The 11,518-nt window shown below is 38.2% G+C and overlaps 2 pseudogenes; both read right to left on the bottom strand.

The window, feature by feature from the left end:
• LOC114718806 (pentatricopeptide repeat-containing protein At3g06430, chloroplastic-like) lies at positions 1–2,164 on the bottom strand (annotated as a pseudogene).
• A 1,483-nt stretch (positions 2,165–3,647) lies between these two features.
• On the bottom strand, positions 3,648–10,396 carry LOC114718807 (squamosa promoter-binding-like protein 12; annotated as a pseudogene).
• Positions 10,397–11,518: the final 1,122 nt, after the last annotated feature.

The raw sequence follows: 11,518 nt of genomic DNA, 5'->3' as shown, positions 1-11,518 counted from the left end.
TTCTGATAATTCATCCAGAAAATGGAGCTTCATTACTCAACTGATAACTCATTCAACGTCAAAAGGGAAGAAAAAAGACTAGAGCTGCTCCCATAAAAAAAAAAAAAGGAAAAAATTGAAGGACATTTACAAGTATGGATGTAGTGCACTCTGAATTCTAAGTAGGAACAAATGAATTTCATTCACTAGCTTACCCACTGTTTATATCCTCAGTGTTCATTTGCTTTTCCTGCTCTAAATAGTAAATTTTGTCACGCATACCTTCTTTGCTGTAGGCCTCAATCATGATAGAGTATGTAGTGTCATCTGGTTGGCACTGGTTATCCTTCATACGGTTGAAAACTCTCTCCATCTCGATCAAATCCTCTGCCTTTGCACATGCAGAGATGATGGCATTGTAAAATGAGACATTCTCAGGTATCTCAAACCTCTTAGCCAAGTTAACACTGCTAATTACTTTATGGAAGAGACCTGCATTGGCATAACCATCGATAAGGCAGCAGAAAGTCTTGGTATCAGCTTTTCATACCCTCAGCACGCATCTGATCAAATGTATATTCCATGTGTTTAGCATCCCCGACGGCTGCGAATGCCTCGATCACATTGTTATAAGTTGAAGTTGTCCAGGGAAATTGAAGCTTGCGCATATACTCCATCACAGAGGACATTTTATCATCACATTCTTTTCTTTCCATAAGCACCAATCAAAATGTTAAAAGTGCGTGTTTCTGGTTCTATCCCGAAATTTCGAAACTTTTCATACCATCTCTCCATCATATCAATCTGGCCCTTGTTACCAAAGATACTGATGATTGTGTTCATTGTCCCACATCAGGCTTGCACGTTGTACTATCCAGCATATTTGACAGCACTTTCTCCATCTGATCATACTTCCCTGCCTTGCCATATCCACTTAAGACAATGTTTTGAGTGACAGTGTTTGGGGTGATAGACCTTTCCGCCATCTCTTCATACAGCGACTCAACCAAATCAAATTTCAAAACATCCACGCAAGCTTTAATTAAAGTACTGTAAGTGAAAACATCAGGCTGGCAAAGAGGGAGCTTCTTCATCTCATTAAGAGTTAAAAATGCTTCATCAATAAGATTGTTGCGACAGTATGCTGCGAGCAAAGCCGTGTAAAGTTCAGAAGTAGGCTGACAACCTTCTTCAACCATAGTGTTGAAAAGCTGATGTGCACGTTGAGGTTGGCCACATCGTCCAAGCAATACAATGAGTTTCATGTAAGTCCCTTCTTTTGGTTGGTAAAAGGGTTGCTCTCTGAGCATCTCGAATACCTGCACATTTAGATTATTTAACCCATATGTTGCCATATAGAAAATTGTCATCTCAGCTATTACTAATTCACAATAATTTCAATTGGAAAAACCAGCCACGAGATTAGTCTAAATGAATAAAGTCTAGAAACCTCAATTTGATATAAACTCTAAAGCATTGATAGATGAAATTGAAACCTTATCGCGCTCACTAGTCACTACCTTTATCATTCGCAATGCAACACTTTAAACCACACTTAAACCATGTATATTTAATTTTGTGTCACACTAACCGCAGAGCGAGTCATTGTTGAGTGTCGACTGCTTTATATACATATCCACGTCAACAACGATTATTGGCATATAAAAAATATCAAAACTTGTGCACAACATTACACATTTGAGTTGTAAACAAGATATTAAGAGAGAGATGCTTAATTTGTGAAGCAAATTCAAGAAAGAGACACCGAGTTACCTCAAGAGCTTGAAGCCACTGTTTTTTATCAATTCTATCAGCCAAGCATTCAGTGACGGTGTTGACCCACGCCTTAGCCTTGACCTTTCGGTCCAGCTTCTTCTTCACATTCTAATTGGAGTCCTCCTCTCACTGCCAGGTAAAGTTTTTCGGAAACACCCGGAAATACACCTACTTTCCAGTGCCTCTTTTTAGCGACCGAAGAGGAGGAAGAAGAAGATTTTCGACGATGGAGACGCAGTGGCGCAGCGGATAATCCGAAGGGGTGGGTTGTGGGTTACAGGATTAGGGATATGGTGGATCTTGCATTTGTCCTTAGAAATTGGGGAGGGAAGGAGGGAAGAAGAGAAGGAGAGAGAAATTGAAGCCATGGGAAAGCATGAAGCTCAGTGCTGCGTCCTCGCTCCTCAGCCCAGAGCTGGCCTTACCCTTCTTCTGCCCAAATCCTAGCTCTCAAATTACTCTTCTCACCTTGTCTTTCTCAATTATCACTATCATGTATATTCAGAACACGGCGTTGATGCTATGCGCCTGCGCGTGTGTTTTTTTCAAATTTATAATTTATTGTTTTAAAAAACTCTTATTAATGTAAAGTATGTCCACCTAATTGAAGTTCCAATATACATGATTAAATAAAGATAATTTAAGAAAGTTAACACATACTATCTCTGGTTCTTTATATAAGATCTTGTTTGCCTTTTATTTTAATCCTAAATAAGTAAATATAAGAGCCTAATCCACTTTGTCTCTCACATTTATATATTTTTCTATGATAATCCTTCTAACAATAGTAGTTCCAGCCAATACACTTGATTAGCAAGGATGTTTTAGAAAAGATAATACCTATTTATTACAAATAACTAATCTAACTTTTTTTTAATCTCCTCAAATTAGTCAACTAGCTCTTATAATTAGGACCGGAGATAGTATTTGTTACAAATAATTAATTTAAACTAATTTTTTCAATCTCTCTAAATAACTTATCTAACTCTTATCTTAAAGACTAAGGTTAGTATTAGATATTTTTCTTACATGACTTAGTTTTTGATTATTCATAAGTCATATGGTTGAAAAAATGATACCATGATATTATTATACTCCTCTGATCCTAAATATAATATCTTATTATAAGGGTATTATATTTATGACAGGAGAAGTACAATGATTTATCATGTTTTGCATACGACATTTTAGGTTTTTTTTTTTGTGGTCTTGACCTTGAGTACTGGTTTTTTGTTAAGCCTCAGCGTACTATTATCGCGATTTGGTAATGGTGAATAATCATGTGAAATTCATTATATATCCACAATACGTGTTAAAAAAAATCAACATTCAACATTTCGTATTTTTTTTTAATTAACACTGATTGTTCTAAAGTTAAAATACTAGTGAGAAAACTACTTTCAAAATAAAATTACGTAAAAAATTAGTTTAGAATACTAAATATTATTGAAAATATAATATTTGTTGCGTACCATCTTGCTTCTCAACATTAGCCTTGCCAACTCAATGCACTAGTTCTTCGTTTTCAACGCCACACACCATTATATAACAACATTTAGGAGTCAGATAAAGCATATCATATTCAAAATCAATAAAAACTTGCTACAATTGTTAAAGGAAAAAAAAATTAAAGGAATCGAGCTCATTAATAACTAATATTACCAGCCCACATCAGAAAACCCCTTTTCATATTATTCGACTAATACAAGGCATTCTCCTACATTTCTACAAGCTCAATCCTATCACTACATACATTCCTTATACCGTAGCATGAGTTACTCAATTATAAACATAAATTGCTGAAGAAGTCACCCTCATCTAAATATTTTCATGACAGCTAAAACTGCCATTGATGTATATATATTATATATACCAATAACTGTGACTCCCCATTTCAAAAAGTTAGAAGATGGGGGGGGGGGGGAGGAAGATGAGGGATGAAAGAAACAAATTGCAGGCTTGCTGCAAAAGAACACCTGATATGCAAAAACACTAAATTGAGCCATACTCTAATGATTCCCATCTGAAGGGCTGGAAGACATAAGAAACTTGGGGTGAGCTTTTGAAGAGCAAAGCCACACAGACACATACAGCCGCAATGGCCACCATAGATAGCATTGCTGGCCTATAAACCAGTGCTGTCCTCGTGCTGTGACGAGCCAGCTTGTGCTGACACAGTCCGCACTGATGTGCAATCGTTGCTGCTGCCATTTTAATCTTCTCGGTTTGCAAGCTTGAAACTTTCGATGATGACCTTTGCTTCTTCTTTGTGTTACTATCTACAAGGGAAGGTGGGATGTCAAGCACATAATGATGAGTTTCATCACTTCTCTTGCTTGCTTTTGTCTGGACAAGTTGAATGTAGGAGTGGTAGCCCCTCATGGATGCGTACTCCTCTGGGGTCAAACCTGTGTTGTCCCGGGCACTTTTCCAAGCCTTGATTCCCACCTGACCAATGCCATAACCAGTGAATCTTGCTACCTAAGGTTAAAAAAAAACAAGTACTGACATCCTAAACCTCTCAACATAATTTTCTTTGGATAGGAAATGTAATTGCAGTCTGTTCCATGTCAGCCTCTCTATAATGAAAACCGAGAAAATGTAAGCATACTGAGGAAAGAACATACCATTCCAGGGTCATCAGTTAAAGCATCCAACCATTTTCTGAGCAATGCATGCTTGCCGCAACATGAAGCGGAGTCAAACCAGCAGGGCCAACACTATCAGGTTTAAATAAGAATCTGTCAGTGTACTTGGCAACTTCTTTGTCCTTACTTTCATCCATCTGAAGATTTGACTGGTGCGAATTTCAGCAGTAGTTCCACCATAGGCTTGCAATTTCTCTTCACAGCTCTATGTAGAAGACCCAGGTCTAACAATGCAAGCTCGACAGAGGCATGCTCTCCTGCATCAATAGTACCCTCAAACCAATGTCCAGAAGCTTTTTCATCACAGCACACCAATCATGGTCCATGCAGAAGTCAACAAGCCACTTGAACCGATTGAAATGAAACAGATCCTGGACAGGTGCCATGGGACCCAACCTAGCTTTCATGCGACTTCTATGAAGGAGCCAACCCATTTCTTGTACGAAATCCAAGGCTCGAGTCTTTTCTTCCATTTGTTTGCTTCTCATCCGTACATCTCTACAGATCTCAGCAGCCTCAATCACACTCTCCAGATTACAGATCTCTGCACAAATTTCTGGCTCCGCAACAATAAAAGGAAAGGAACAGCTGCTAAGACCAAAATCTTCCACCTAAGATCAACATAGCCAAATTAGAGGATGAAAGTCATCCTTCACAAGTTAGCAAATGGAAAGAAATTATTTGCCAATACTTTTTGTGTCATTTTAATGTTCCACTTGCATATTGTCGTACTCAGGGGAACCATATTCGGTGATCTAGGCTTTCTAGGGATAGATTGCCTTTAGTGAGTCACAATCACATATACAGACATGCATTTTGATCTGGGGAACCATATTCGGTGATCTAGGCTTTATAGGGACAGATTGCCTTTAGTGAGTCACAATCACATATATAGACATGCATTTTGATTATCTTGCTAATCTATGCATCTTTTAGCATATCCAGTTTAACTTAACAGCATGTTTACTTCTGCATTGAAAACCATAGAAATGTGGTTTCCGCAGAAACAGAACAGCATGTTCACTTCTGCATTGAAAATCATGAAAACGTGGTTTCTGCAGAAACAGCACTTTCACAGCAAACGCAAACATGTATTAGAAGGCGCGTTTTTTTTTTTTTTGGGGGGGGGGGTGTTGGTTAGGAGCAAGATGCTACCTCAATAAATCCCCTCCCAGTAACACTCGGTATAGTGCAAGCGAACCTAAGGCACTGATGCTCATCATGTTCAATAGCTGGATCAACACCATCAATCAAGTCACAACAACTATACTGTGCCAGATACTTTCCTTCAAGTGCACAGAGTAACCTGAAAACAACATGAACGGATTAATTCTAAACCAATCTCATTTGTTTTGACACCTGAAACAATATCCAGAACTTCCCCACTTACTGAATTATAGAAACAGGAAAAAAAAAAAAGTACATAATCAACTTGCAAACCAATATTATTTCCAAGAAATTAAGGTAATGTTTCATTTTCGTCACTTTCAAACCTATTTAGGCATCCAGATAAATATTTATATAATATTATGTAAATTAACGTAGCTTATCTTTCAATCAGCCATCCGGTCAAGTTTATGGCAGGAGCAAAAGAGATAACTCGGGTAATGTAGAGGACGAAGCAGAGATTTACCTTGTGCTAGAATGGAAAAGGTTGACACCTTTGACAAGAAATTGAGTGCTTGCCATTGAAGAAACAGCAAGTGGCTTAACACATGAAATCCTACAGTGTTGTGGGCTTCTAAGGCTCAAGGGAACGTCTAAGACAACCTGGCCTGCAGGAGAGATAAAAGAAATAATAATTCTAGTTAACAAAGGAAAATAATAGAAGTTTTTGCTGCTGCTCGTATTTTGTACTAAAAAGACAACACCGCACGCACACGCACACGCACAGAGAGAGAGAGAGAGAACAGACCATTACAGAAAAGCTACAGAATGCTGCACTCTTGTATACACCCACCCTGTCGTCCAGAAAGAATCATTTGATGCAGCAAGAAGCTTTTTCAAGTTGAGTCCTAAATTACAGCAGAGCTGCATTGCCATATAGCATTGAGCAGATTTAAATAATGTTTCCAATGATGTCAGTAGAATTGGACGTCCATGACATCATACAAACCATACCTCCTCCCATGCAGATTTTTCTAGACAGAGATAAACTGTTAATATGATACAGCCTGGCCTAATATAGCTCTCGATCTCTGTGGGACTGTGGGATAACCAGCTGAGAATCTGGTGCTCAAAACAAACCACAAATCAAATGTTGCAGAAAGAAACAATGCCATAATTATTCAAAGAAATTTCAGAGTACAGAAAGTACCTGTGATCGAAGAACAAGAGGAAATCATTTGGATCCTTCCCAAAGAGTTTGAAAACAATTCGATCCGTGCGAGTCTGAAAACAATAAACAAATCACTATTTACTAAAACAAAATATCTACGCCAATAAACATAATGAAGGCCTATAAGATCAACATATTAACAAGAACCCAACTCATGCCAAAATAAACAATTACCGATGGAAAGGTAAATGAAACTGACATAATAAACCTAAAATCGGTGAGCTTGATGGAAAAAAAGCCCCAAAGCAGAACTCCAAAGGGGCAAGAAGACAGTAAGAATAAAGGCACAGTCAAATGTTTTTGCCAAACACCAATCAAGATAAGATATTTAAACAGTGATTTGGAATAAGCATTTGCAAAACCCTACTTCTTCAATACATGATAGAAGCATATCAAGAAAAGAACTTAAAATACTTCCAAAATGTACCTGAGCTTCTCCACTAGAACTAGAAGGTGACTGAGAGGAGGTTGAATCCGAGTTTCTGCTTGTCTGTGGTGGACTTGACTTTTGAGTGTCAAGTTGTAACCAGGAAGGATGATCAAAAGACCCAATACCCGAAGGCCCGGTGGATGAGACTTCCTAAGGTTCTCGGCTTCATCTTGCACGTCATCATATGCATTATTGAGGTCAATGTGATTTAAACCGTTTCTTCTAATTGTAGTTTCTGCTGCAACTGATTGGAGTGGAGGGTTATCCCTTGACAGAAGCGTATTTGAAGGCTGTGATCCTGAAGGAGATTTTAAACTTCCAACCCCAACATCACCTGAAGGTAAGCATTTTTGCGCCATATCATATGCAGGCACTGTCTCAGACTGTCCCATAGGCTTTGGAGGGTCACGACTGCTGAGACCATTATCTGTCTTGATGGAAGAACCAGGAGATCTGATGGGTTCAGAGCCATTTGAATTTAGATTAGGCACTTTTTCGGAAGTTCCAGATGTTCCAGCATTCACCAAACCTTGGGATCCCTCCAATAAGGAGCTTATGTTCCTTCCATTGATTGTACCAGCCAGACTTGCCAGATTCCTTAGCAGATGAGAGAGAATATCTTGGTCCCTAGTAGCATCTGAGCCATTTGCTGCAATTTATAGAAGACAAAATCTTCGGAATTAAATTCATATGCCAATGATGACACCCCATATGGTATGGAAAGACAGAAAAAGTCCAAACAGCAGAAACATTTAAGTATACGCTCGAAATACAGTTAAACTCTTAAGGAATGCATCAGCAAAACAAACATTGACTACCTGGCTAAGCATTCAAGCTTCCTCTAGTAATGTGATAAAATATGCCCAAAAGTTAAAAGGAAGGCATATGGAAACATCACAAAATAAAATAAACACGTCAATTTCAACATGGCTCCTCATTGGATTCCAGAAATTAGGTGACCAACCCCCAAGGGGCCATAGCCCCGTTGTTTTGGAGCCTGGAGTTCTATAGTAATGCCTCCAACTAGCCCAGTTAAACAGTTTAAGTTAAACAATCCCACTCCCAGTTACATGAACTAAGCCTTTGACATCTTCTCCATAGGAATGACCCAAACTACAACAACACTCAGTAAGCAATAGCACGTAATCAAGCCACAACTATAATTCCAAGACATCACTCACTCCCCTGATGAGTATCTTGATTATATTTATCAGTACGGTAACAAGGGAAAGCACATTTCTATACCTGTTAGTGTAAACCTAATAATGTGATTCGGTCCTAATTTGCCTATAATTGACGTAAATGCACACCAAACATCCCGAAGAACTCAACACAGATTATGTCTTTTAGTTCAGTTTTCAGGTGTTTCATACACAGTTGCTAGTAATAACTTCTACATGCCTGAGGTTAGATAAAAATCAACAGGTTCAGCCAACCTAAGAAGTAATATTAATAATACACTTTCAGTATAGAATAACCGATACAACCAACAATAGGAGGGACTGATACAAGCCATCCAATGACTGAAACAGGAAAACCAATGTAACTTAACTCTACTACTAACAAGATTTCCTCCCTTCTGACCACAATTCACCATGATTAACAAACTTTCCAAGAATAGCACACAAGAAAAAGCATTATTTCAGTTTCTTACTTGGGCAGCCAGTTAGACAAATATGAAGAATGCCGGTGCCAAGCAGATAGATTCTCAATTACACAAATACTCACAGTGCATATTGGACAGTATACGAAGAAGACTTGTTAACAAATAGCTGCTGCCCCTTTCATCATTCAGGGAGCCTCCATTAACGACAGCATCAGGATGTGTCTTTCTCCTCCTCCTATTGTGGCCTGCCCAAACGCCTCCGACAACTTCTTTTCCCCTCATCAAACTCTTGAAGAACATGAAACCTGCCACAAATTTATTTATTTTTTTTGTTGGTTTTTAAAGAAAACCACATCTAATTGGAATGCCAAAGTAAAAGCTCTTTAAACGGAGATCTATCTGATGATATTTTAAGTTAGGAAAACCTAGGTACTTAAACCTAAATGCTTGATGTAGTTTTTTCCAATCAAGTTAAAACAAGTGGATTTTTATACTCGTTAGTTACCCAGTAGCTAACTCTTGGTGTCAACATTCTTAACTAATTTCTTAATTTAAAACCCGCTAATTTTGATTTGAATGGAAATAAATACAATACGTATATAACCTTAAATATCTAGATTTTCCCTTTTTAAGTTATCTATGCTTGAATAAAAGAAAACGAGAGAAGAACAATAAAAGGGGGAGGAGAGCACTGGAAAAACCCTTACGGACAACAATGTGAAATTTTTCATCTTCCCTACTAAACCTTCCACAAAAGTAACAGCTCGATGACCATATTATAAATCTGAAAGGAGTTGCACAAGAAACAGTGACTTTGTAACCAAACTGACCTGCTACACTGTTGACAGAAACGCTGCATAACATTTCCTACCAGTGCTTTGCTGGCCTTGGAATGCATATCACAGACCTTATGCCGACGGTGGTAATCTTTCGCATTACTAAGATCGGCTCTACAATCTTCCACCTGACAAACCGCTCGGTTTGAAGTAGTCCCACTCCCAACTATCTTTGTCTTCTTTCACTTTTTTCATCCCCTTCCATGATGGGGTAAATTTGAGCCCCAAGGTTTAAATTTAGACAGCCAGCTTCATCATTCATCTCATCATCTTCAGACATAACGTCTCTCCTCCTTTTTTCCAATTCTCTCTTTCCTTTCTCTGGGTTGGCATCATCCCAATTAGAAGATAAAATGTTAGAAGGATTAGCTTTCGCAGGGATTTCAGGATCAACTGGGAAAGATTGCCTATTTCTACAATCAGAAGGAACTGGATTTAGCGGACTAGCAGTGAAAAGATCTCCGTCCCATTTCCAGTCTTCCAAATTCCACTCCAAACTCCTATTTCCAACCGCTTTCATTTCCGGCACCACAGGTCCATAGACATACTGATTCTTCCCCCGAAATTTAGCCTCCATGAATTAAACCCTTAAAAACCTATCAAAATTACAACACCCAGATTACAAATCCGCCCGAATAAAATACCCAGCAAAAGAAAACCGAAATAAACAGGCAAGAACTTCAACACACCTGCTAAGATACAGACATCAAACACCTACAAAGCATTATCCGAGAAAAAGAAAGCTGCCACAGCTAGTTCATCCATCAATTCGCCGGGTCAAACACCCCAAACAGCACAGAAGCAAGAGCATAAATCCAAACAAGGGCTGCTTAATCAAAACCGGCAAATCTACCAAACGATTGTCACGATATCATAGACACCCAGCCCAGAATTGCAAACCCCCAACTTGCATAAGCATTTCACATGATTCCCAGCTCAGTGCCAAAAGTCTTAGTACAAAGGACTGATATAGAGTCCAAAGAGAGATTTGAAAAGATTAGGAAGAGAATTAGCAAATAGCGGGAGAATAGTGAAAGCTGGAAGAGGAAGAAGGCGGAGGAGATGTGGTGAGATGAAATAAAGAGAGGGCCGGCCTCAAAAAGCATGCGCGAAACAGAGAAGGAAAGAGGGAAATTAGGAAAAGGTTAGGAAGAAGGGTGATGAAAATGCGGTTTCTGTGCCAAGATAGTACACAAGTGTCTTTAATTTTCTTGTGACGCCATGGTACCAAGGAATCTATACCCCACAACCCACCACCCACGACTCTCTCTCGCCCCTCCTTCTCTCTCTCCCCTCCGCTGTAAAAGATAAATAAAACCAGAAAGTGTCGAATCGTCAAATTCTGAATGCTGATGAAGATGGAAGAAAGAGTTGGAAACGCGAATGTAAAAGTAAATAATGGCTCTTGATTAAGCTCGCCCAAGACGTGTCAGACTCAATTAAGTACTCTTTCTTAATATACTGTATTTGATTTGAAGTCCATCCTTGACTATTCCAAGTGAAGTTCTTACCTGCCCTTCAGGGCAGGACCACGCTGTTAAGAAATACTAATAAATTTAAAATTTATCACAAAATGTATTATTCTTTTTTTTTTTTGGTCAACTCAAAATTTATCATTCCTTAAAATTCATGAATTGAAATGGATGCATTTCATTTTTAGACTGTAAAATTCTTTTTCAATTGTATATAACTTAATGTAAAATAAAATGAAAACGAGTTACACGCCGCTGATAATTATTGTACAATTTTAAATTTTAAATATTTTTACGCTGTAAATTTTGTAATGAAAAATTTCATAACAATTTTTTTAAAGTATGAAGTTAATTTTATTGATTGGATAGTTATATCAGCAGCAAAATTTACGAGAATTATGAATCAAGTTTTTATTAATCTAAGCGACCTTTG

The sequence above is a fragment of the Neltuma alba genome, unplaced genomic scaffold (assembly GCF_004799145.2).
Source record: "Neltuma alba isolate B1F8T4 unplaced genomic scaffold, ASM479914v2 tig00011870_pilon, whole genome shotgun sequence".
NCBI classification, from domain to species: Eukaryota; Viridiplantae; Streptophyta; class Magnoliopsida; order Fabales; family Fabaceae; genus Neltuma; species Neltuma alba.
This window is presented reverse-complemented; position numbering and strand designations above follow the sequence as displayed.